Source organism: Heptranchias perlo, chromosome 9, assembly GCF_035084215.1.
Source record: "Heptranchias perlo isolate sHepPer1 chromosome 9, sHepPer1.hap1, whole genome shotgun sequence".
Taxonomy (NCBI): Eukaryota; Metazoa; Chordata; class Chondrichthyes; order Hexanchiformes; family Hexanchidae; genus Heptranchias; species Heptranchias perlo.
In genome coordinates this window covers 25,900,642-25,924,105 of record NC_090333.1, presented here as the reverse complement: position 1 = coordinate 25,924,105, position 23,464 = coordinate 25,900,642, and the positions used below count along the sequence as shown (strand labels likewise).

The window sequence follows — 23,464 nt, the reverse complement described above, 5'->3', positions numbered from 1 at the left end:
AACTAAGAATGGGGTTCTGCCGAGACAGTTTGAGGAGCTAGAGTCTAAATGAATAAGCAGAACCTCAAAAGATAATAATCTCTGGATTACTACCAAGCCACGTGCAAATTGGCATAGGGACAAACAGATCAGGGAGTTAAATGTGTGGCTCAAAGAGTTGTGTGGGAGACAGGGGTTTCGATTCATGGGGCACTGGCACCAGTACTGGGGAAAGAGGGAGCTGTTCTGTTGGGACGGGCTCCACTTAAACCGGGCTGGGACCAGCATCCTGGCGAATCGAATAACTCGGGCTAGATAGGGCTTTAAACTAAAAAGGGGGGAGGGGTCAGGTGAGGGGAAATTTAGAAATCTAATGAGGAAAGTCAAGGCAACAGTGATTTGGGTAAAGATAAGAAGAATGTGGCAGGAAGGGACAGAGTGTTTACCAATAATAGAGAATCAGCAAATAAGGTCAAAGCAGGAAAAAATGGTCAAAATTCAAAAATAAAGGCTCTTTATCTGAATGCACGGAGCATTCGTAACAAGATAGATGAATTCATTGGCACAAATAGAGATAAATGGGTTTGATCTAATAGCCATTACAGAGACATGGTCGCAAAGTGACCAAGGTTGGGAACAAAATATTCCAGGGTACATGACGTTTAAAAAAAGACAGGCAGAATGGAAAAGGAGGGGATGTAGCCCTAATAATAAAGGATGACATAAGGACAGTGGTGAGAAAGGATCTTGGCTCAGAAGATCAGGAAGTAGAATTAGTATGGGTGGAAATAAGAGATAACAAGGGGCAGAAAACACTGGTAAGAGTAATTTATGGGCCCCCTAATAATACCAATACCATAATTGGAGCTTGTAACAAAGGTAATGCAGTAATCATGGGGACTTTATTCTTCATATAGCCTGGGCAAATCAAATTGTCAAAGGTATTTTGGAGGACAAGTTCATGGTATGGTTTCCTAGAGCAATACATCATGGAACCAACCAGGGAACAGGCTATTTTAGATCTTGTATTAAATAATGATTCAGGGTTAATTAGTAATCTCACAGTAAGAGATCCTTTGGGGAAGAGTGATCATAACATGATAGAATTTCACATTGAGTTTGAGAGTGACGTACTTAAGTTCGAAACTAGAGTCTTAAACTTAAATAAAGCCAGTTACATAGGTATGAGGGGTGAGTTGACGAAGGTAGATTGGGAAACCAAATTAAAGGGTATGACAGTTGAAAAGCAATGGCAAACATTTAAAGAAATATTTCAATATTCTCAACAAATATACATTCCATTGAGAAATAAGAACTCCATGGGAAAAGTGATCCACCCATGGCTAACTAAAGAAGTTAAGGATAGTATTAGATTAAAAGAAGAGGCCTATAATGTTGCCAAGAAAAGTAGTAAGCCTGAGGATTGAGAGAGTTTTGGAAAGTAGCAAAGGATGAAAAAATTGACAAAAAGGGAGAAAATTGAATACGAGAGTAAACTAGCAAGAAATATAAAAACGGATTGTAAGAGCTTCCACCAGTATGTAAAAAGAAAAAGAGAGAAGCAAAAGTGAACATTGGTCCTTTAGAAGCAGAGACAGGAGAAATTATAATGGGGAATCAGGAAATGGCAGATGTGTTAAACAAATATTTGTATCTGTCTTCACAGTAGAAGACACAAAAACATACCAGAAACAGTGGGGAACCAAGGGGCTAATGAGAGTGAGGAACTTAAAGTAATTACTATCAGTAGAGATAAAGTACTTGAGAAACTAATGGGACTAAAAGCTGATAAATCCCCTAGACCTAATGGCCTACATCCAAGGGTTCTAAAGAGGTGGCTGCAGATATAGTGGATGCATTGGTTGTGATCTTCCAAAATTCCCTAGATTCTAGAACGGTCCCAGTGGATTGGAAGGTAGCAAATGTAAGATCGCTACTCAAGAAAGGAGGGAGAGAGAAAACAGGGAACCACAGGCCAGTTTGCCTGACATCAGTCATCGGGAAAATGCTGGAATTCATTATTAAGGGCATGGTAAACAGGGCATTAGAAAATCATATTTTATTCGGCAGAGTCAACATGGTTTTATGAAAGAGAAATTGTGTTTGACAAATTTATTAGAGTTTTTTGAGGATGTAACTAGCAGGTAAAGGGGAACCGGTGGATGTCGTACATTTGGATTTTCAAAAGGCATTTGATAAAGTGCCACATAAAAGGTTGTTACACAAGATAAGGGCTCATGGGGTTGGGGGTAACATATTAGCATGGATAGAGGATTGGTTAACAGACAGAAAACAGGGAGTCGGGATAAACAGGCCATTTTCAGGTTGGCAGGCTGTAACTAGTGGGATGCCGCAAGGATCGGTGCTTGGGCCTCAGCTATTTACAATCTATATTAATGACTTGGATGAAGGGACTGAGTGTAATGTATCCAAGCTTGCTGATGATACAAAGCTAGGTGGGAAAGTAAGTGGTGAGGAGGACACATCTGCAAAGGGATATAGATAGGTTAAGTGAGTAGGCAAGAAGATGGTAGATGTAGTATAATGTGGGGAAATTTGAGGTTATTCACGTTGGAAGGAAGAATAGAAAAACAGAATATTTTTTTTAAATGGTGAGAAACTATTAAATGTTGGTGTTCAGAGAGACTTGGGTGTCCTCATACAACAAACACAAAAAGTTATCATGCAGGTACAGCAAGCAATTAGGAAAGCAAATGGAATGTTGGCCTTTATTGCAAGGGGGTTGGAGTACAAAAGTAAGGAAGTCTTACTACAATTGTACAGGGCTTTAGTGAGACCTCACCGGAGTACTGTGCACAGTTTTGTTCTCCTTATCTAAGGAAGGATATACTTGCCTTAGAGGTGGTACAGCGAAGGTTCACTAGATTAATTCCTGGGGTAAGAGGGTTGTCTTATGAGACAAGGTTGAGTAAAATGAGCCTATACTCTCTGGAGTTTAGAAGAATGAGAGGTGATCTCATTGAAACATATAAAATTATGAGGGGGCTTGACAGGGTAGATGCTGAGAAGTTATTTCCCATGGCTGGAGAGTCTAAAACTAGGGGGCATGGTCACAGGATAAGAACATAAGAAATAGGAGCAGGAGTAGGCCATCCAGCCCCTTGAGCCTGCTCCGCCATTCAACAAGATCATGGCTGATCTCCTACCTCAACGCCATTTTCCTGCACCATCCCCATATCCCTTGATGCCTTTAATACCTAGAAATCTATTGATCTCTGTTTTGAATGTACTCAATGACTGAGCCTCCACAGCCCTCTGGGGTAGAGAATTCCAAAGATTCACCACCCTCTGAGTGAAGAAATTTCTCCTCATCTGAGTTCTAAATGGCCTACCCCTTATTCTGAGACTGGGACCTAGGTTCTAGACATCCCAGCAAGGGGAAACATCCTCCTTGCATCTACCCTGTCGAGCCCTGTAAGAATTCTGTACATTTCAATGAGATCACCTCTCATTCTTCTAAACTCTAGAGAATACAGGCCTAGTCTACTCAATCTCTCCTCATACAACAATCCCGCCACCCCAGGAATCAGTCTGGTGAACCTTCGTTGCACTCCCTCTATGGCAAGTATATCCTTTCTTAGGTAAGGAGACCAAAATTGTACACAATACTTCAGGTGCAGTCTCACCAAGGCCCTGTACAATTGCAGTAAGACATCTTTACTCCTGTACTCAAATACTCTTGTAATAAATAAGGGGTCGGTCATTTAATACTGAGATGAGGAGGAATTTCATCACTCAGAGGATTGTGAATCTTTGGAATTCTCTACCCCAGAGGCCTGTGGATGCTGAGTCGTTGAATATATTCAAGGCTGAGATAGACAAATTTCTGGGCTCTAGGGCAAATCAAGGGATATGGGGATCAGGCAGGAAAGTGGAGTTGAGGTTGAATGATCTGATTGAATGGTGGAGTAGGCTCGAGGGGCTATGTGGCCTGCTCCTGCTCCTATTTCTTATGTTCTTATGTTCTGTGACCACTGATGTGAGTCCCACATGGTGTGTTGCCTCCCTGGTGCCAGGGTAAAGGACATCACAGAGAAGGTGCAGAACATTCTGTGGGGGGAAGGAGAACAGCCAGAAGTTGTGGTCCATGTGGGTACCAACAACATAGGAAAGGGATGAGGTCCTGGATTCAGAGTTTCAGGAGCTAGGAAGGAAGTTAAAAAGCAGGACCTCAAAAGGTGGTAATCTATCGATTACTTCCAGTGCCACATGCTAGTGAGTACAGAAATAGGAAGATAAGGCAGGTTAATGCATGACTACAGACATGGTTCAAGAGGGAGGGACCTGTTCAAGACGGCTGAGTTATACCACAATAGAGCTGGGACCAATGTCCTCGAAAGGAGGTTCACTAGTGCTGTGGGGGAGGGTTTAAACTAATTTGGCAGGGGGGTGGAGCATTAGAAAGGAGAAACATGGTGCACAAAGCATTGGGAGAGACAGATAGCATTAGAGTAAGAAATAGTACAATATTAGGTGGGATCAGGCTAAGAGAGAATACGAGAAGGTCTAAGATAAGTTTAGAGTGCATGTGTGTAAACGCACAAAGCGAGATTTATAAGGTTGGTGAGCTGCAGGCGCAAATAACCACATGGGAATATGATGTAGTGGCTCAAAAAAGGGCAGGATTGGGTACTAAATATTCCTGGATACAAGGTGTTCAGGAAACATAGGGAAGGAGAAAAAGGAGTTGGGGGGGTGGTGGGGAGGTGGCAGTATTGATTAAGGGGAATATTGAAGTGCTGGAGAGAGAGGATGTCCTGGAGGGGTCAAAGACAGAATCTATTTGGTTAGAGTTAAGAAATAATGGAGGCGCCATTAAACTACTGGGTGTATTCTATAGGCCACCAACTAGTGGGAAGAATATAGAGGAGCAAATTTGTGGGGAACTTTACAGAGGTGCAAGAACTATAGAGTAGTGATAATGGGGGACTTCAATTATCCTAATATAGACTGGAATAGTAATAGTGTAAAGAGCAAAGAGGGGGAGGAATTTCTGAAGTGTGTTCAGGAGAACATTCTTAATCAGTATGTTCCTGTCCCAACGAGGAAGGAGGCATTGCTGGATCTAGTTCTGGGGAATGAAGTGGGTCAAGTGGAGCAAGTGTCAGTGGGGGAACATTTAGGGAACAGTGATCATAGTATCATAAGGTTTGGATTAGTTATGGAAAAGGACAAGGAGCAATCTAGAGTAAAAATACTTAATTTAAGGAGGGCCAATTTCAGTGGGCTGAGAACAGATCTGGCCCAGGTAAATTGGAAACAAAGATTGGCAGGCAAAACTGTAATGGAACAATGGGCGGCCTTTAAAGAGGAGATGGTTCAGGTACAGTCTAGGTACATTCCCACGAGGGGGAAAGGTAGGGCAACCAAAGCCAGAGCTCCCTGGATGATGAAAGAGATAAAGAGTAAGATGAAGCAGAAAAAGGGGGCATATGACAGATGTCAGGTTGATAATACAAGTGAGAACCAGGCTGAATATAGAAAGTTCAAAGGGGAAGTGAAAAAGGAAATAAGAGGGGCATAGAGAGAGTATGAGAATAGACTGTCGGCTAATATAAAAAGGAATCCAAAAGTCTTCTATAGGCATATAAGTAGTAAACGGGTAGTAAGAGGAAGGGTGGGGCCGATTAGGGACCAAAAAGGAGATCTACATGTGGAGGCAGAGGGACTGACTGAGGTACTAAATTAATATTTTGCATCTGTCTTTATCAAGGAAGAAGATGCTGCCAAAGTCACAGTAAAAGAGGAGGTAGTTGAGATACTGGATGGACTAAAAATTGATAAAGAGGAGATACTAGAAAGGCTGGCTGTACTTAATGTAGATAAGTCACCCGGTCCGGATGGGATGCATCCTAGGTTGCTGAGGGATGTAAAGGCAGAGATACTGGCCACAATCTTCCAATCCTCCTTAGATACGGGGGTGGTGCCAGAGGACTGGAGAATTGCAAATGTTACAACCTTGTTCAAAAAAGGGTGTAAGGATAAACCCAGCAACTACAGGCCAGTCAGTTTAACCTCAGTGATGGGGAAGCTTTTAGAAGCGATAATCCGGGACAGAATTAATAGTCACTTGAACAAGGGTGGATTAATAAAGGAAAGCCAGCACAGATTTGTTAAAGGCAAATCATGTTTAACTAACTTGACTGAGTTTTTTGATGAGGTAACAGAGAGGGTTGATGAGGGCAATGCAGTTGATGTGGTGTACATGAACTTTCAAAAGGTGTTTGATAAAGTGCCACATAATAGGCTTGTCAGCAAAATTGAAGCCCATGGAATAAAAGGGGCAGTGGCAGCATGGATACGAAATTGGGTAAGTGACAGGAAACAGCGAGTATCATAGAATTATAGAAAGTTACAGCACAGAAGAAGGCCATTCAGCCCGTCGTGTCTGTGTCAGCCGAAAAAGAGCCATCAAGCTTAATCCCACTTTCCAGCACTTGGTCCGTAGCCCTGTAGGTCACGGCACTTCAAGTGCTTATCCAAGTACTTTTTAAATGAGTTGAGGGTTTCTGCCTCTACCCCCCTTTCAGGCAGCGAGTTCCAGACCCTCACGATTATCTGGGTGAAAAAATATTCTCCTCAGCTCCCCTCTAATCCTTCTACCAATTACTTTAAATCTATGCCCCCTGGTCACTGACCCCCTCTGCTAAGGGAAATAGGTCCTCCCTATCCACTCTATCTAGTCCCATCATAATTTTATATACCTCAATTAAATCTCCCCTCAGCCTCCTTTGTTCCAAAGAGAACAACCCCAGCCTATCCAATCTTTTCTCATAGATACATTTCTCCAGCCCTGGCAACATCCTCGTAATTCTCCTCTGTACCCTCTCAAGTGCAATCACATCTTTCCTATAATGTGGTGACCAGAACTGTACGCCTAATCTGCCTAACCAATATTTTATACATTTCTAGCATAACCTCCCTGCTCTTATATTCTATGCCTCGGCTAATAAAGGAAAGTATCCCGTATGCCTTTTTAACCACCTTATCTACCTGTCCTGCTACCTTCAGGGATCAGTGGACATGCACTCCAAGGTCCCTTTGTTCCTCGATACCTCTCAGTAGCCTCCCATACCCTCCTATAGTGGTGAACGGTTGTTTTTAGGACTGGAGGAAGGTGTATAGTGGTGTTCCTCAGGGGTTGGCACTAGGACCACTGTTTTTTTATATATAATTAATATACAAACATACACACACACACACATATATAATTTATTAATTAATGACTTGGACTTGGGTGTACAGGGCCAAATTTCAAAATTTGCAAACAGCACAAAACTTGAAAGTGTAGTAAACAGTGAAGAGGATAGTAATAGACTTCAAGAAGACATGGACAGGCTGGTGGAATGGGCAGACATATGGCAGATGAAATTTAATTCAGAGAAGTGCTAAGTAATACATTTTGGCAGGAAGAATGAGGAGAGGCCAATATAAACTAAATGGTGCAATTCTAAAGGGGGTGCAGGAACAGAGAGACCTGGGGGTATATGTGCACAAATCTTTGTGGCAGGACAGGTTGAGAAAGCAGTTAAAAAACCATGCGGGATTCTGGGCTTTATAAATAAAGCAAGGAAGTTATGTTGAACCTTTATAAAACACTTGGTTTGGCCACAGCTGGAGTATTATGTCCAATTCTGGGCACCGCACTTTAGGAAGGATATGAAGGCCTTAGAGAGGGTTCAGAAAAGATTTACTAGAGTGGTTCCAGGGATGAGGGACTTCAGTTACGTGGATAGACCGGAGAAGCTGGGGTTATTCTCTTTAGAGCAGAGAAGGTTAAGAGCAGATTTGATAGAAGTGTTCAAAATCATGAAGGGTCTAGATAATGTAAATAAAGAGAAATTGTTCCCATTGGTAGAAGGGTCGAGAACCAGAGGACACAGATTTAAGGTGATTGGCAAAAGAACCGAAGGCGACATGAGGAAGAACATTTTTACGCAGCGAGTAGTTATGATCTGGAATGCGCTGCCTGAAAGGGTGGTGGAAGCAGATCTAATCATGGCTTTCAAAAAGGAATTGGATAAATATTTGAAAGGAAAAGCTTTACAGGGCTGCAGGGAAAGAGCAGGGGGAATGGGACTAACCGGATTGCTCTTACAAAGAGCCAGAACGGGCTCGATGGGCCGAATGGCCTCCTTCTGTGCTGTAACCATTCTATGATTTTAAAAAGAAGGGAATTTTGTCCCCAATGATAGGCGAGTTTCTAGCATGGAACCAGTGAGTGATTCTGTATTCTGCAGGAGAAGGTTACGCAGTAATAGGAATATCAAAAGCATGGCTAGCCCCAGAGTATGGTAAGAAATACAAGATACAGGGGTATCATACATGCCAATCCAGAAAGCCAGTAAAAGCCAACCAATAAAAAATAATTAAAACTCAAAATGGCCCTGACTATAAAAACAAGTAATTACACTGAAAGTGCAGTGGTACATGGCCTTCTAAATTAAACTGTAAACATAGCTAACAGTACTTCACTTGAATTGGTGGAAAAAAAACAAATAGATGAAAGCCTGATGGGGAATACAAATGTTGATGGCACAAGATTTACTCACTGGGGGAGGGTGGTGCCATGCCATCCCAAGAGAATTTTGATTTTGATTTTTGAAACCTTATTTGGTGCATATTCCAGTACTTAGAATCCACAATGAACATGGGCATTGGATTTTTTTCTATTTAAAAAGGAAGAGACGTTTGCTCAATTTTACTGAAATCTACTCTCTATTTGTCATTTGGGAATTAACTTTTTTCTTTATATTTTAAAATGTCTTTCTACCACTACCAGATGATACTGGGTGAAAAAAATATTAATCAACTTTCTTCTTTTTAAAAAAAAATGCGTAACAACAAATAGGGGATTTGAACTCAATCTTATTGACCATATGATCATTCTGATCAGAGTTACATAGGAATTGTTAGATGAGAAAAGATCACGGTCCATCTGGTTCGCCTACCACCATCCTGGTAGTCACGTGATAAAACAATGATGGAGTTATTGACTAACTGTAGCAATCGATCTCTATCAATTAGTCTACAACAGACTAAAACTCGAACCATAGACCCAAAGTCACCTGTTCCTCCCAAGCATGCTACACCCGTCAGGGTAGATGAAGGAGAACCAGTGGATGTAGAAGATTTGGATTTTCAAAAGGCATTCGATAAGCTGCCACATAAAAGGTTGTTGCACAAGGTGAGGGCTCATGGGGTTGGGGGTAATATATTACTCCTCCAAGCCACACACCATCCCGACTTGGAAATATATCGCCGTTCCTCCATCGTCGCTGAGTCAAAATCCTGGAACTCCCTTCCTAACAGTACTGTGGGAGAACCTTCACCACACGGACTGCAGCGGTTCAAGAAGGCGGCTCACCACCACCTTCTCAAGGGCAATTAGGGATGGGCAATAAATGCCGGCCTCGCCAGCGACGCCCACATCCAATGAATGAATAAAAAAAAATCAGCATGGATAGAGGATGAGTTAAAGGACAGAAAACAGAGAGTAGGGATAAATGGGTCATTCTCAGGTTGGCAGGCTGTAATTAGTGGGGTGCCACAAGGATCAGTGCTTGGGCCTCAGCTGTTTACAATCTATATTAATGGCTTAGATGAAGGAACCGAGTGTAATGCATCCAAGTTTGCTGACGATACAAAGCTAGGGGGGGGGAGTAAGCTGTGAGGAGGACACAAAGTGTCTGCAAAGTGATATAGACAGGTTAAGTGAGTGGGCAAGAAGGTGGCAAATGGAGTATAATGTGGGGAAATGTGAGGTTATTCACTTTGGTAGGAAGAATAGAAAATCAGAATATTTTTTAAAACATTGAGAAACTATTGAATGTTGGTGTTCAGAGAGACTTGGGTGTCCTCGTACAAGAAACCCAAAAAGTTAGCATGCAGGTACAGCAAGCAATTAGGAAGGCAAATGGAATGTTGGCCTTTATTGCAAGGGGGTTGGAGTAAAAGATTAAGGAAGTCTTACTACAGTTGTACAGGGCATTGGTGAGACCTCACCTGGAGTACTGCATACAGTTTTGGTCTCCTTATCTAAAGGAAGGATATACTTGCTTTAGAGGTGGTGCAACAAAGGTTCACTAGATTAATTCCTGGGATGAGAGGGTCGTCCTATGAAGAGAGATTGAGTAGAATGGACCTATACTCTCGAGTTTAAAAAAATGAGAGGTGATCTCATTGAAACATATAAGATTCTGAGGGGGCTTGACAGGGTAGATGCTGAGAGGTTGTTTCCCCTGGCTAGAGAGTCTAGAATTAGGGGGCATAATCGCAGGTACGGGGGTCGGCCATTCAAGACTGAGATGAGGAAGAACCTCACGTTGATGGTTGTGAATCTTTGGAATTCTCCACCCCAGAGGGCTACCAATGCTGAGTCATTGAATATATTTAAGGCTGAGACAAATAGATTTTTGGACTCTAGGGGAATCAAGGGATATGGGGATCGGGCGGGAAAGTGGAGTTGAGGTCGAAGATCAGCCATGATCTCTGATTGAATGGCGGAGCAGGCTCGAGGGGCCGTATGGCCTACTCCTGCTCCTATTTCTTATGACCACGTGTCATGTCTCAAATTACTCATACTGTATTCCAAAATATTACTTTCTGAAAGAAATCTATCTAATTTGCATTTGAATGAATCGATATGAACTGTTTTTACAGTCTCACTAGGGAGCTTGTTCCATAGATTGACCTTTCGCTCACTGAAATATTGTTTCCACACATTTCATTTTGAATTTATCTCAGAATTACATAGAATTTACAGCACAGAAACAGGCTATTCGGCTCAACAGGTCCATACCGTTGTTTATGCTCCACATGAGCCTCCTCCCTCCTTCATCTAACCCTATCAGCATATCCTTCTGTTCCTTTCTCCCTCATGTTTATCTAGCTTCCCCTTAAATGCATCTATGCTAGTCACCTCAACTACTCCTTGTAGTAACGAGTTCCACATTCTAACCACTCTCCAGGTAAAGAAGTTTCTTCTGAATTCCCTTTTGGATTTATTAGTGACAAGCGCAGGCTGGTGTCCTCTGGTTCTGGACAAGGTGAAATAGCTTGTCATGGTCTACATTATCTAATCCCTTTAGAATCCTACAAACAGCAACCATATGTATAAATTCAACCATAGATTCAACCATCTGAGTGCTGCATACAGTTTTGGTCACCACATTACAGGAGAGATGTGATTGCACTAGAGTGGTTACAGAGGAGATTTACAAGGATGTTGGCAGGGCTGGAGAATTTTAGCTATGAGAAAAGATTGGATAGGCTGGGGTTGTTGTCCTTGGAACAAAGGAGGCTGAGAGGTGATTTATTTGAGGTATATAAAATTATGACGGGACTAGATAAAATAGATAGGGAGGATCTATTTCCCTTAGCAGAGGGGTCAGTGACCAGGGGGCATAGATTTAAAGTAATTGGTAGAAGGATTAGATGGGTGCTGAGGAGAAATTTTTTCACGCAGGAGAGTGGTGGGGGTCTGGAACTCACTGCCTGAAAGGGTGGTAGAGACAGAAACCCTCATCTCATTTAAAAAGTACTTGAATGTGCACTTGCAGTGTCGTAACCTACAGGGCTATGGACCAAGTGCTGGAAAGTGGGATTAAGCTGGATAGCTCTTTTTCAGCCACCATGGACACAATGGGCCAAATGGCCTCCTTCTGTGCCGTAACTTTCTATGGTATCACCTCTGAACCTTCTTTCCAGTGAGAACATGCCCAATTTACATAATCGCTCCTCATAATCTAATCCCTCGATCCCCTCAATCATTCTGGTTGTCCTCTTCTGTATCCTTTCAATAGTTGTAATGTCATTTTGTACCGTGGTGACCAGAACTGCACACAGTATTCAAAGTGTGGCCGCAACAATGATTTATAAAGGGTCAGGATTGCCTCACTATTTTGGTTCAATGTGAACCCTTTACTACATCCCAACATTTGATTTGCTTCACTAACTGTCACTGGCATTGTTGTGATAGCTTCACTTTATTGTCAATCAGGACCACCTGATCTCTTTTATATTCCTGGCACATTATTTTCTTTCCATTTAAGTAATAGTCCCTTCCTGGATTTTGTGTCCCCAGTAAGTTTAGAATTGTGCATATTCCTTCCAAATGTTTGCATCCCTCCCAGCCCCTTCATGGTAACTAATAGTGCATTTCTTGAGGGGAGTGGTCTGAGATAATGCTCCCCCAAAAATTAAGACATTTTGCATTAAAAATGTTACATTCTGTTTTACACACTTGCTTACTTTATAGTTGATAGATTCTGAATGAAAATAAAGTGACATTTAAGTTTTCAATAAATCAACCAGACACACCCAGCTTCCCCAAAAGCTACCTCAACTGTCACTTGCCCCTTCACAGAGGCACTCTCCCCCTCCAACCCTCCTTCCCATAATTCATAAACCCCCTGCAATTGCCCATCCAAACAATTCATTGAGGCATTCCACCAATTTGGACTGAGTTCAGAGACATCCTACTTCCTCCAATCCCCCCCCTCCCTCGATGGAAATGAAAATCGGGAGAAATGTACAAGGAGCAGCTGATCCAATATCGCCCATTTTACACTATCGCCACAAAGTCAAAGTTACCTCTAGAGTGTGGGCACAAAGGTTTAGAGGGACAGTCATGGCATGTCTTAAATAGCTCACAAGCAGACTAAGTGATAGGAGCTTAGAATAGTTTTTTGTTGGGGGTTGGTTTCATTTTAGATTCCACTGAATATTTGCTAAAACATCTGAATCCTGCTCCAAGGGGTAAAAGGACATAATGCTGATTCACTGAACTACCCAATTTTCGCTTTTTAATAAAGGAACTGATGGTCTACCTTCCAGGTGTAGCATGATTTTCTGGATGTCTCATACCCACATTTGTAAGGAGCAGATATGCTGAACAACAAAAATTTCATTTAGAAATAAAAAAACATTTTTCTAATGACTTGTCAGTTTAAAGAACTGATTAAACTCCATTTACATAATGCAGTTTAACTCCAACCAAGTTGAGAGCGTTGTGTACTTGCCCTGTTTACACTGTAAACCCAACAGACCAGCAGGACCAATAGGATTGTGAAAGTAAAACAGTCAAAAAGGGGAAAAATAGCTTTTCTTTTTGGGGCAGAGGCTCCGTTATCATGGTAACATGTTGGCCGTCGGGACACCAGTGCTGAGTTTGCACCACTGGAGAATTTTGGCAGAAGCAAGTATTAAAGCAGAATGTCGGTCAAACCTGAAGGAGTACGTTTAACACCAAGATTATTCCAACAGGATTTGCATTGCTATCCTTCTGCTAGTATAGCCATAACATCAAATTTTGTTTGCTAATGCTCCTGTGAAGCGCCTTGGGAAGTTTTACTACTTTAAAGGCGCTATATAAATGCAAGTTGTTGTTGTTAAGTGAACATATAATAATGGACATTTCTGTTAAGGGATATGCTTACAAGAATCTGATCTGACTTTAAAGAAAAATGGAGACTCTAGAGTCAGGTCACCCATTCTGCTAGGTTGTTCCAGCAGTGAACTCGACCTTGCATCCAGCACAGCTTCCTTGGAAACAAAAGGGCTGCAACTTACACTAGCTTCTTGGCATTCTATTTCCCATGGTTTCTCTGAGTCCCATGACTCTAGATTAGACTCCAATCCCATTACTACCAATTGGACTGCTCTGGGCCATACAGAGCAACTTGGTTGGGAAGGAGACACAAGTCAGAAGGTTTCCCTGAATGTGTTAATATTAACTTTTTTTTAAAAAAACAAGATTCTTCTGAGCACGCTATAATAATTTTTCCATTATAAATTAAATACTCTGAACATAAAGTAATCCCCCTAGACTTGACTGCTACATTAAATGAGCATAGTATAGAAAATGAAAATTTCCAAACTACTCTTAACAGATTTCATTAGAGCATACTAAATAAACCAATGGCACCATTCATGAACACCATGGATGTAAGTTACAGCAGTTGTAATATGAGAGAGTTATTTGGTGTAAACTATTTGTAATTGACATGCATATTTCTTCTGGCACGTTCCCTTCCAAGTCACACACCATCCCGACTTGGAAATATATCGCCGTGCCTTCATCGTCGCTGGGTCAAAATCCTGGAACTCCCTTCCTAACAGCACTGTGGGAGAACCTTCACCACACGGACTGCAGTGGTTCAAGAAGGCGGCTCACCACCACCTTCTCAAGGGCAATTAGGGATGAGCAATAAATGCCGGCCTCGCCAGCGACGCCCACATCCCATAAACGAATTTTTTAAAAAGTACCTGTCAAAAGTGGTCAACTTAACAGGGTGGTTGACTTAGAGGAATTATGGTCAAAATTGTTTTTAAACAATATTAAAGTTATATTTTATTAATAATTTAATATTCAACAACTTGATACTTAGAATATGAAAACATCAAACAAAATCAACAAAAACAAGTTTGTCTATTTGTACAAAAGTCTGGCATACTCAAAGGCCTAGAAATTTGATGGCGCTGCATCTGTTTTTCAAGCGCTAAACATGCACCTAAGGCTCCAATATGGCGGGCAGGAAGCGAATGCTCAAGCCACCTGGAAGTGTGCCGCTCGCCATATTGGTGCACACAGAAAATAGGCTTCCAGGACCCGTGTCTGAGACAGGCGTTAGTCTCTTTGCATATGCAAATGAGGGGCCCAATGTGTATTTGAGGCCCCCAATACAATGTTGGTTTGCCCTGAGGATAGTTGTATCCAAACTCCGTTCCCTAGCCACTGACTCCATTCCTCTCACTGGCCGCTGTCTGAGGCTGTATCAACCTTGGCATCCTATTTGACCCTGAGCTGAGCTTCTGACCACATATTCTCTCCATCACCAAGACCGCCTACTTCCACCTCCGTAGCATTGCTCGTCTCCACCTCTGCCTCTGCCTCTGCTCCTGCTCATCTACTGCTGAAACCCTCAACCATGCCTTTGTTACCTCCAGACTAGACTATTCCAATGCTCTCCTAGTTGGCCTCCCATCTTCCACCCTCCATAAACTTGAGCCCATCTGAAACTCTGCTGCCCGTATCCTAACTCGCACCAAGTCCCATTTACCCATCACCCCTGTGCTCGCTGACCTACATTGGCTTCCGGTCCAGAAACGCCTCGATTTTAAAATTCTCATCCTTGTTTTCAAATCCCTCCATGGCCTCACCCCTCCCTATCTCTATAATCTCCTCCAGCCCTACAACCCTTTGAGATCTCTGCGCTCCTCTAATTCTGGTCTCTTGCGCATCGCCGATTTTCATCACACCACCATTGGTGGCCATGCCTTCAGTTGCCTGGGTCCTAAGCTCTGGAATTCCTTCCCTGAACCTCTCCACCTCTCTCTCCTCTTTTAAAGCATTCCTTAAAATCTACCTCTTTGACCAAGCTTTTGGTCACCTGTCCTAATATCTCCTTATGTTGCTCGGTGTCAAATTTTGTCTGATAATGCTCCTGTGAAGTGCCTTGGGACATTTTACTACGTTAAAGGCGCTATATAAATGCAAGTTGTTGTATTTTAAATTTGAGTTTAGATTAAGGACTTTAGCAGTCAAACTAACAGACACCCTAAGTTACAAAAAGATCTTTGTGAGGAAGTATGTCAGCTCACACATGTCATATTAAAGGAATCAATGCATTCTGGCAAGTTTATTTTTCATTTTTACAGCATAATGACATCTCATCAACCAGACACAGAAACTTTAATAATATTTGGTACACTTTTGTGAAATAGCACCATTGAACTAGTATGGAAGATCGGGGGTTCCATAGTGTGTTGCTTTGCATCCTATCTATTCAGTCTCCTCTAGTGTGTTGTGTCTGTGAGTCGCCCTTGGGCAGAAATCCAATTTTAACAGTTTGTGATATTGTGGAGAAATAGCTCATTACTTTTTTAAAAATCATAGAAAAATAGCATTCTCAGCTTGTCACTATTTTAAGCCGGTCATTTTTTCCCCCAATTTTCCTCTTTACATGAGAAAAAAAAAAGTTGTTTAAATTCCATTGCAGTGGTCAACTTACTAAAACAGCTGCCTCTATGTTTAGCATGCATACCACAGATCACTGGATAGTTGATTCCCAACAGCTGACATTCACAGAGCTGAAATCTGCAGTACAATTTTTTTCTTAAGTTTAAAAAAACAGATAGAGAATAGGAGTTTGGTACCAAGACAGTCTGAAAAGAATTGAAACTTTGAACACTTACCCCAATCACTTTAAGAAGTGTTTATTTGTCTTCTACACACAGGATCTTCACAGTTGCTACAGGAAGCTGCAGCTGTGAGGGATTTGCATTGTTATAGACTCAATTTAACACAGCCACGGTTTGGTGTTTTGCCCTCTGTAGATTCAGTCTAGCATTTTACACAGTGCTGAGACAGGAGAGGGTTACATAAGAACTAGCTGGGCTACTCTCCTGCTTTCCTGTTTATGATGTCACATCCTGAGACAGCCCCCGATCACATCTGTTGATTTTTTTTGGCTTTATTTTTTAAAAATTATTTAAAGAGGTAGTTCCTTAGTTTTGTTTGACTCCATTGAAAGGAACTTAGTGTCAAGGAACTGGAAGGAATGGCGTGATTTCATCAACTACTTTAGTTTTTAAACAACTGCTAAAATATATTGTCATTTATAAAGCTTCTTCGTTTTCATCCACTTTAACTGCTGAACATTGCAACAGGCATGTCAGGGCAGCAGAGGATAAGGGGCCACACCCGTAGCAAGTCCGCTTCTTAATGTGTGGTTTAGAAAATACTGAGCAGTTTGAAAACTAATACAAGTCATATGATCAGTCTCTAAACAGACTGATTCCACTGCCACCTAAGAGGAAGTGCACCCACCAAGGCAATCCTTTAGGTATATGCAACCCTCCCCTCAGTGCATTCACTGAATACCAGTAGCTGAAATGCTCACCAGCAGTAACACATGTAAAGATGCATTGGTAATGTTTGTGTGACACAGGAAAATCCACAATTGCTCTTATTACAAACCTTAGTTCTGCATGCACTTCATGTCCGTACAACTTGCCTTCCCATTGTCACGTTTTTGTTACAATTTTTGTGTCAGCTTTTTCCTACTAGAAATTCCTAAGTCCACATTTATAACAGTTTGTGCCAATATAAACTCGTCAATGAAGTTGTGCAGTCTGGCCACCATGTTCCCACAAATCGTTCCAAATGCTTTCTGGAACATTTTTTTTTCAGTAACTCCAAAATAAGGAGTAGGCCATTCAGCCACTTGAGCCTGTTCCACCATTCAATTGGATCATGGCTGATCTGTATTTTAAATCCATTTATCCATCTTGGTTCTGTAATCCTTAATACCCTTGCCTAACAAAAATCTATCAAAATTAAACAAAAGATTTAAACAAAATTTTAAAATATATATATTTCACGATAACAATTAAATTTATCTATTGGATTGTATTTTTGCCTTTTAATATCTTTATTAATTTTTTTACTTGGAGACCTCAACCTCTACCTAAAGCCTGGGCTTCGACTTGATAGCCCTGAATTTTCACAGGATTCTCCCCATCTTGTAACTTTGGTGGGAGATCCGTGGACGTCATGAAGAAATGGCCTAATTTTTTAGTCATTTACACAGATTCTCCAGGAATTCTACCAATATCCCACTGGAGAATTCCCTTGGAAATTCCAGGCAGATATTTTTACCCAGAGCTGTGAGTCTATGTATTGAATTTGGATTGTGCTGTCTGAGCACATACAATGTATTTCTCAGGATGGAATATTTTTCTTTAGCTTCTAACACTTTCTGCTGAGGTAAAGTGCATATTGAATATATTTTTTAATAGAGAGGCTCTGGGTTCAATTTTGAAATGGTGGGGGTTGGCAGCGGTTGGCAAACCCGAATAAAAAAAACTTACCTTTTCCAAAGCAATCGCGATGTCATTGATGGTGATTAAAGTTGTTTCCCAGTTTCGTGCCCGGCAGCCAGCCTGATTGACAGGCTGGCTGACGATAGGAGCTGCAACGCCGGGGGTGGGGGGTGGAAGAGAGAGAGTGAGACTTCATCCGGTGCTGGAACAGTGAGTGGAGGGCACTGAAGATCGGTGGGGGGAGAGTGGCAGATCAGGGGGGGGGGGGGGAAGAGTGGAAGATCGGGGCGTAGAATGAAAGATCAGGGGGGAGAGGGGGAGATCGGAGAGGGACATGGGGGGAGAGGGGGAGATCAAGAGAGGGAGACATTGGTGGGATGAGGGGGGGAAATCGGAGATGGAGACATCAGGGGGTGGGAGAGGTGGAGATTGGAGAGGGAGACAATGGGGGCTGAGGGGGACATCGGAGAGGGAGACATTGGGGGCTGAGGGGGACATCGGAGAGGGAGACATTGAGGGCTGAGAGGGACATCGGAGAGGGAGACATTGGGGGCTGAGGGGGACATCGGAGAGGGAGACATTGGGGGCTGAGGGGGACATCGGAGAGGGAGACATCGGACATCAGAGCAGGGTGGAAAGGTAGGTTTATTTTGTTTTTTAACTTTATGCAATGGTTTTTGATTTACATAAGAACATAAGAACATAAGAAATAGGAGCAGGAGTAGGCCAATCGGCCCCTCGAGCCTGCTCCGCCATTCAATAAGATCATGGCTGATCTGGTCCTAACCTCAAATCTAAAATCATGTCCAATTTCCTGCCCGCTCCCCGTAATCCCTAATTCCCTTTACTTCTAGGAAACTGTCGATTTCTGTTTTAAATTTATTTAATGATGTAGCTTCCACAGCTTCCTGGGGCAGCAAATTCCACAGACCTACCACCCTCTGAGTGAAGAAGTTTCTCCTCATCTCAGTGTTGAAAGAGCAGCCCCTTATTCTAAGATTATGCCCCCTAGTTCTAGTTTCACCCATCCTTGGGAACATCCTTACCGCATCCACCCGATCAAGCCCCTTCACAATCTTATATATTTCAATAAGATCGCCTCTCATTCTTCTGAACTCCAATGAGTACAGTCCCAATCTACTCAACCTCAACCTCTCCTCATATGTCCACCCCCTCATCCCCGGGATTAACCGATTGAACCTTCTAAATTTATTTTGTTTATTTTTGCCTGATCCGGCCCTTCATGCCTGGTTTCACCAGATGTGAATTGGAAGGCATGGGAAAGCCGCCCAGGTAAGTTTAAAATCGTTTTGACTATCTATGACGTCAGAAATAAAGTACTGTAAGTACCTCAATGAGGCACATTTGGTTCTTTAACTATCGTCTCGGCAGGACTTCCGGATTCATGAAGCCCACGCACAGACAGGTGCATCTGCGGGGAACCTGGAAGTTGGCGGGTTGGAGCCGGCTTCCTCACCCGCTCGGGATTTCCCCGATTTTCAGAGCCCCCATCCCCCTGCCCCCAACACACCCGCAATTTGATTCGAAAACCGGGGCCTGTGCGTGTGTATGGGAAAGAGAATTTTGAAAATGGCAGTGTACTGTTGTAGCTTTTGTTTTGTGTTCCTTAAACTCACAAAGTGTATTAAGCTAAGGAAGAGAGAGACTCGGGTCAGAAAGAATGGCAGTGACAGAGAGAGAGAGAGAGAGAGTCTTTCTTCATTTAATGTTAGTTCAATTTCCAAAAAGCGTAAAAGGGAGAGAAGCAGGAGAGCGAGAGCCAGAGATAGTGACACAGCTGTGACTCAGAAAACAGCAACACAAAAACAGCAGACAGGTAATAGAGTGACCGTATCCTCTGAGTTACCAAGTGCAACACCAAGGGAGATCAACTAGTGTTCTAATAAATGTTTTGGGTAGACTGTGAAAGTTTGTGTTTGTGAAGATTTGTGAATCTAATCTGTGCTGATATTTGACCTGGGAAAGCTTGGTGGAGCAGGGGAGAGGGATCTAACGCATTACTTGCTTGATGCTGGTTCTGAACACAAACTGAGAAAATATTTTATTATCTAATTGATAGCCTTTACCTGGAGCACAAAGTTTCCCAATTTCTTTTCTTCTGAGGAGCACTGTTTTCATGTAAAAGTGTTGGGCAAATATTATTTGCTTGAATGGGGTGCAGGGAAGCTGCCATCACTTTTGTTTAATGATATCACAATAACAAAATAATGTATTTTGGTTTGACCCAAGTCACCACATTTATTTATAAACAGACAATAACAGTTTTTGATGAAGACGCTATAATTTAGCTCCCACAGTAGCTCAGTGAGTTTATTTGTTTAGTAACTGAGCCATTCAGGGTGGGAAGGTCCCAGATTCAGTGCCTGGTCTGTCCTGAGTAAAGTAATCTCAGCTGGGGTAGCAATGGGAATACGTCAAATGGTCTCAGCGCCGCAGGCTAGGAGGGAAAATCAGCTCGAGTTCTCCGTTATGACCCCTATCCAGTGACTCCGGTTGGAACAGTATAGTCCTTGGGTGAGGAAAGGATCAGGTTTGGCTTTGATACTCCCACAAAGACTTTTATAATCCCAAATAGGCTGCCAACAATTACTGTCAAGGCTGACACATGAACAATGATCACTTAGGCAAAGTACCAAGGGCACCAATACCTGACGAAGGAGGTAAGCTCCGAAAGCTTGTGATTTTCAAATAAAACTGTTGGACTATAACCTGGTGTTGTAAGATTCCTTACATTGGATCTCAGAAGGGAATTAATGCCTTCAGCAGAGGGTGAGGGAGGAATTTGGTGCAAAAATGAAAATGGGCAGCACTCATTGAAAATAATTGTTCATGATTGTGACAAAAATGGAGTATTTTGTCCATGGCTTCTTTTTTGCTTTCTTTAAGGAATTTTGATGGTTAAAATAAGTTATCTTAAAAGAACACCACACTCAGTTTGGGAATTGCACATTCATTTATCTCTAGAGTCAAACCATTTATAGACTGTTCCAATGAGACAAATGATCCCTACATTTTCATTACAAAATTGTTAGTGTTGACACTTACCCCGAGCACTCCCTCATAACTATCTGCTTAGTTATCCATTTATTGAATCTGGCAGGTTGTTAGCCTATCATTTTGTGTGGCTCTTTTGCAAGAAGGGTAATCTCATCAGGCACTCACAATTTGGTTTTGTCCTGAACAGGGGATGGATGACTGCAAACAGGCTCAAAGCACCAGTTTTGTATCTTTCAACCCTACTATAATTGATAACTTTACTTCATTGTGAAATATCTCCCTTGTCTCTGAGATAAGTGTTTATCGACAGCTCCTTGCCCAGGCAGAGAAATATATTTGGCAGCTTTTGCCAGTTTAGCAGTTTTTCTTGTTCCATCAATGTAAAAATGAACCAGTGAAGGTTCCATGGGGATATATGTATTATGATATAGTGAAGCAATGCAACTTTTATTATTTTGTGAATCGAGGCATTGCAACTGAGAGGATGTTTCCCCTTGTGGGAGAGACTAGAACTAGGGGCCACAGTTTAAAAATAAGGGGTCTCCCATTTAAGACAGAGATGAGGAGAAACTATTTCTCTCAGAGGGTCGTGAGTCTGTGGAACTCCCTTCCCCAGAGAGCGGTGGAGGCAGGGTCATTGAATATTTTTAAGGCTGAGTTAGATAGATTCCTGATTAACAAGGGAGTCAAAGATTATAGTAGATAGATGAGAAAATAGGGTTGTGGTCACTATCAGATCAGCCACGATCTTATCAAATGGCAGAGCAGGCTCAAGGGGCCGATTGGCCTACTCCTGCTCTTAATTTGTAATTCGTATGCGTAACTAAATGTTGTAATCTAATGAAATCTGCTGTATTGACCTTTTGCTACTTAATTTTTAATTTTAATAAACCTGATTTATTGATTATAGCCTAAGATTTAGTTTCACATGATGATTATTTTTCCATTATTCAAAGACTGGGATAATATAGGAAGGCCTATGCTATTTCCAGTGAGCATATTGCAGTAATTAGGACTAGCCTAACCCTGAGCAATGCTACAGTGTTAGATATTATTTATATAATGTCATATTTTGGTTCATATAGAGTGAGAGCTTGCTCACAGAGTGGTCCTTGGTACTAAGCACAAGGCAAATATTTTGTGAGAGTCCAAAAATCAGAACAATGGCAGCATGGACTGTTTGCCCACTGAGCTGTTGAAAATAATAGATTAGAAAACAGCCATTTCAGAACATTTACCAATACAATTTAAAGCACGCTAGGATCTGCAGAAAACAAAATGTTTCAGACATTTTTCAGAATGAACAAGTGAATAAAAGTTTTTTTTTATATGGCAGGTTAATCACAGAACAGGAGGTGAGTCGTAGACAGGAAGTGGCTGCATGTGTAAGATAAATGAGTCCCTCTTCAACAAGAACGAAGCATAGAGGCCGTTGCCTCCCAGACTGCCTCACTCACTGACTCTCAATCTCACATCTTCTACTGGTCATGACAACTGTGAATACTCAGAAACACCAAATTGAACATTGAAGAGGGAGCTTCTAGAAACAGCTGCAGGATGTTTAAATTCATAGTTTCTTGACTCCTTTACTGTATTTTTAATCAATCATAACTATTACTACCTTGCTTTTACTCCCGCTCAAGCTCTTTATAAAAATTCCCATTTTCAAAAAATATATATTTTTATCCATTTCTTTAGGTCTGCTCCTCAGTCAACATCATTTCTTGGCTATGAGGTGAGGCAGGAGAAGCAGCTCCTCGGCCGCTGCTGATATTATTCTTGAGGTAAATACCTAGAAGATGTTAAGAATATCTCCTCCTCTTCTCATCCCAAAAACGTCAGATCCTCCCATTTTACCACCCTGTAGGGAAGTGACTGCCCTCAGTTCTGCCCTTTCTTAACACAACAGACCAGATTGGGAGCATGCTGTGGGGGAAATCATGATATGACCTACCTCCCTCCACTCTGCTGTTTGTTATATTGGGGGTGCGCCACCTTCACTGTTTACATTTTGGCCCGAAAAGTGAGGTATTAAAGAAGAAAAGGGTATGATAGCATAGTGGTTATGTTACTGGACTAGTAATCCAGAGTCATGAGTTCAAATCCCACCACAGCAGCTGCGGAAATATGAATTCAATTAAATAAAATCTGGAATTAAAATACTAGTATTAGTAATGGTGGCCATAAAACTACCGGATTGTTGTAAAAACCCATCTGGTTCAGGAAACCTGCCGTCCTTACCCGGTCTGGCCTATATGTGACTCTGGACCCACAGCAATGTGGATGATTCTGAAATGGCCGAGCAAGCCACTCAGTTGTAAAATCTCGCTTAAAAAAAGTCACAATAAGAATAAAACCAGATCGACCACCCAGCATCGAACCACTAGGCACGGGACACGACAAAGGCAAACCAAGCCCAGTCGACCCTGCAAAGTCCGCCTCACTAACATCTGGGAACTTGTGCCAAAATTGGGAGAGCTGTCCCACAGACTAGTCAAGCAACAGACTCACAGAATCATACCTTTCAGCCAACATCCCAGACTCTTCCATCTCCATCCCTGGGTATGTCCTGTCCCACCGGCAGGACAGACTGACCAGAGGTGCTGGTACAGTGATATAC

General features: G+C 42.1%; 1 protein-coding gene across 1 annotated transcript in view; it reads right to left on the bottom strand.

The window, feature by feature from the left end:
• LOC137325208 (MOB kinase activator 3C-like) overlaps positions 1-16,516 on the bottom strand; it is a 62,496-nt gene extending 45,980 nt beyond the window's left edge. The window contains exon 1 of the mRNA XM_067990048.1: positions 16,198-16,516. The gene's annotated coding sequence lies outside the window, so the exon portion shown is untranslated. The remainder of the gene's footprint in view (positions 1-16,197) is intronic.
• Positions 16,517-23,464: the final 6,948 nt, after the last annotated feature.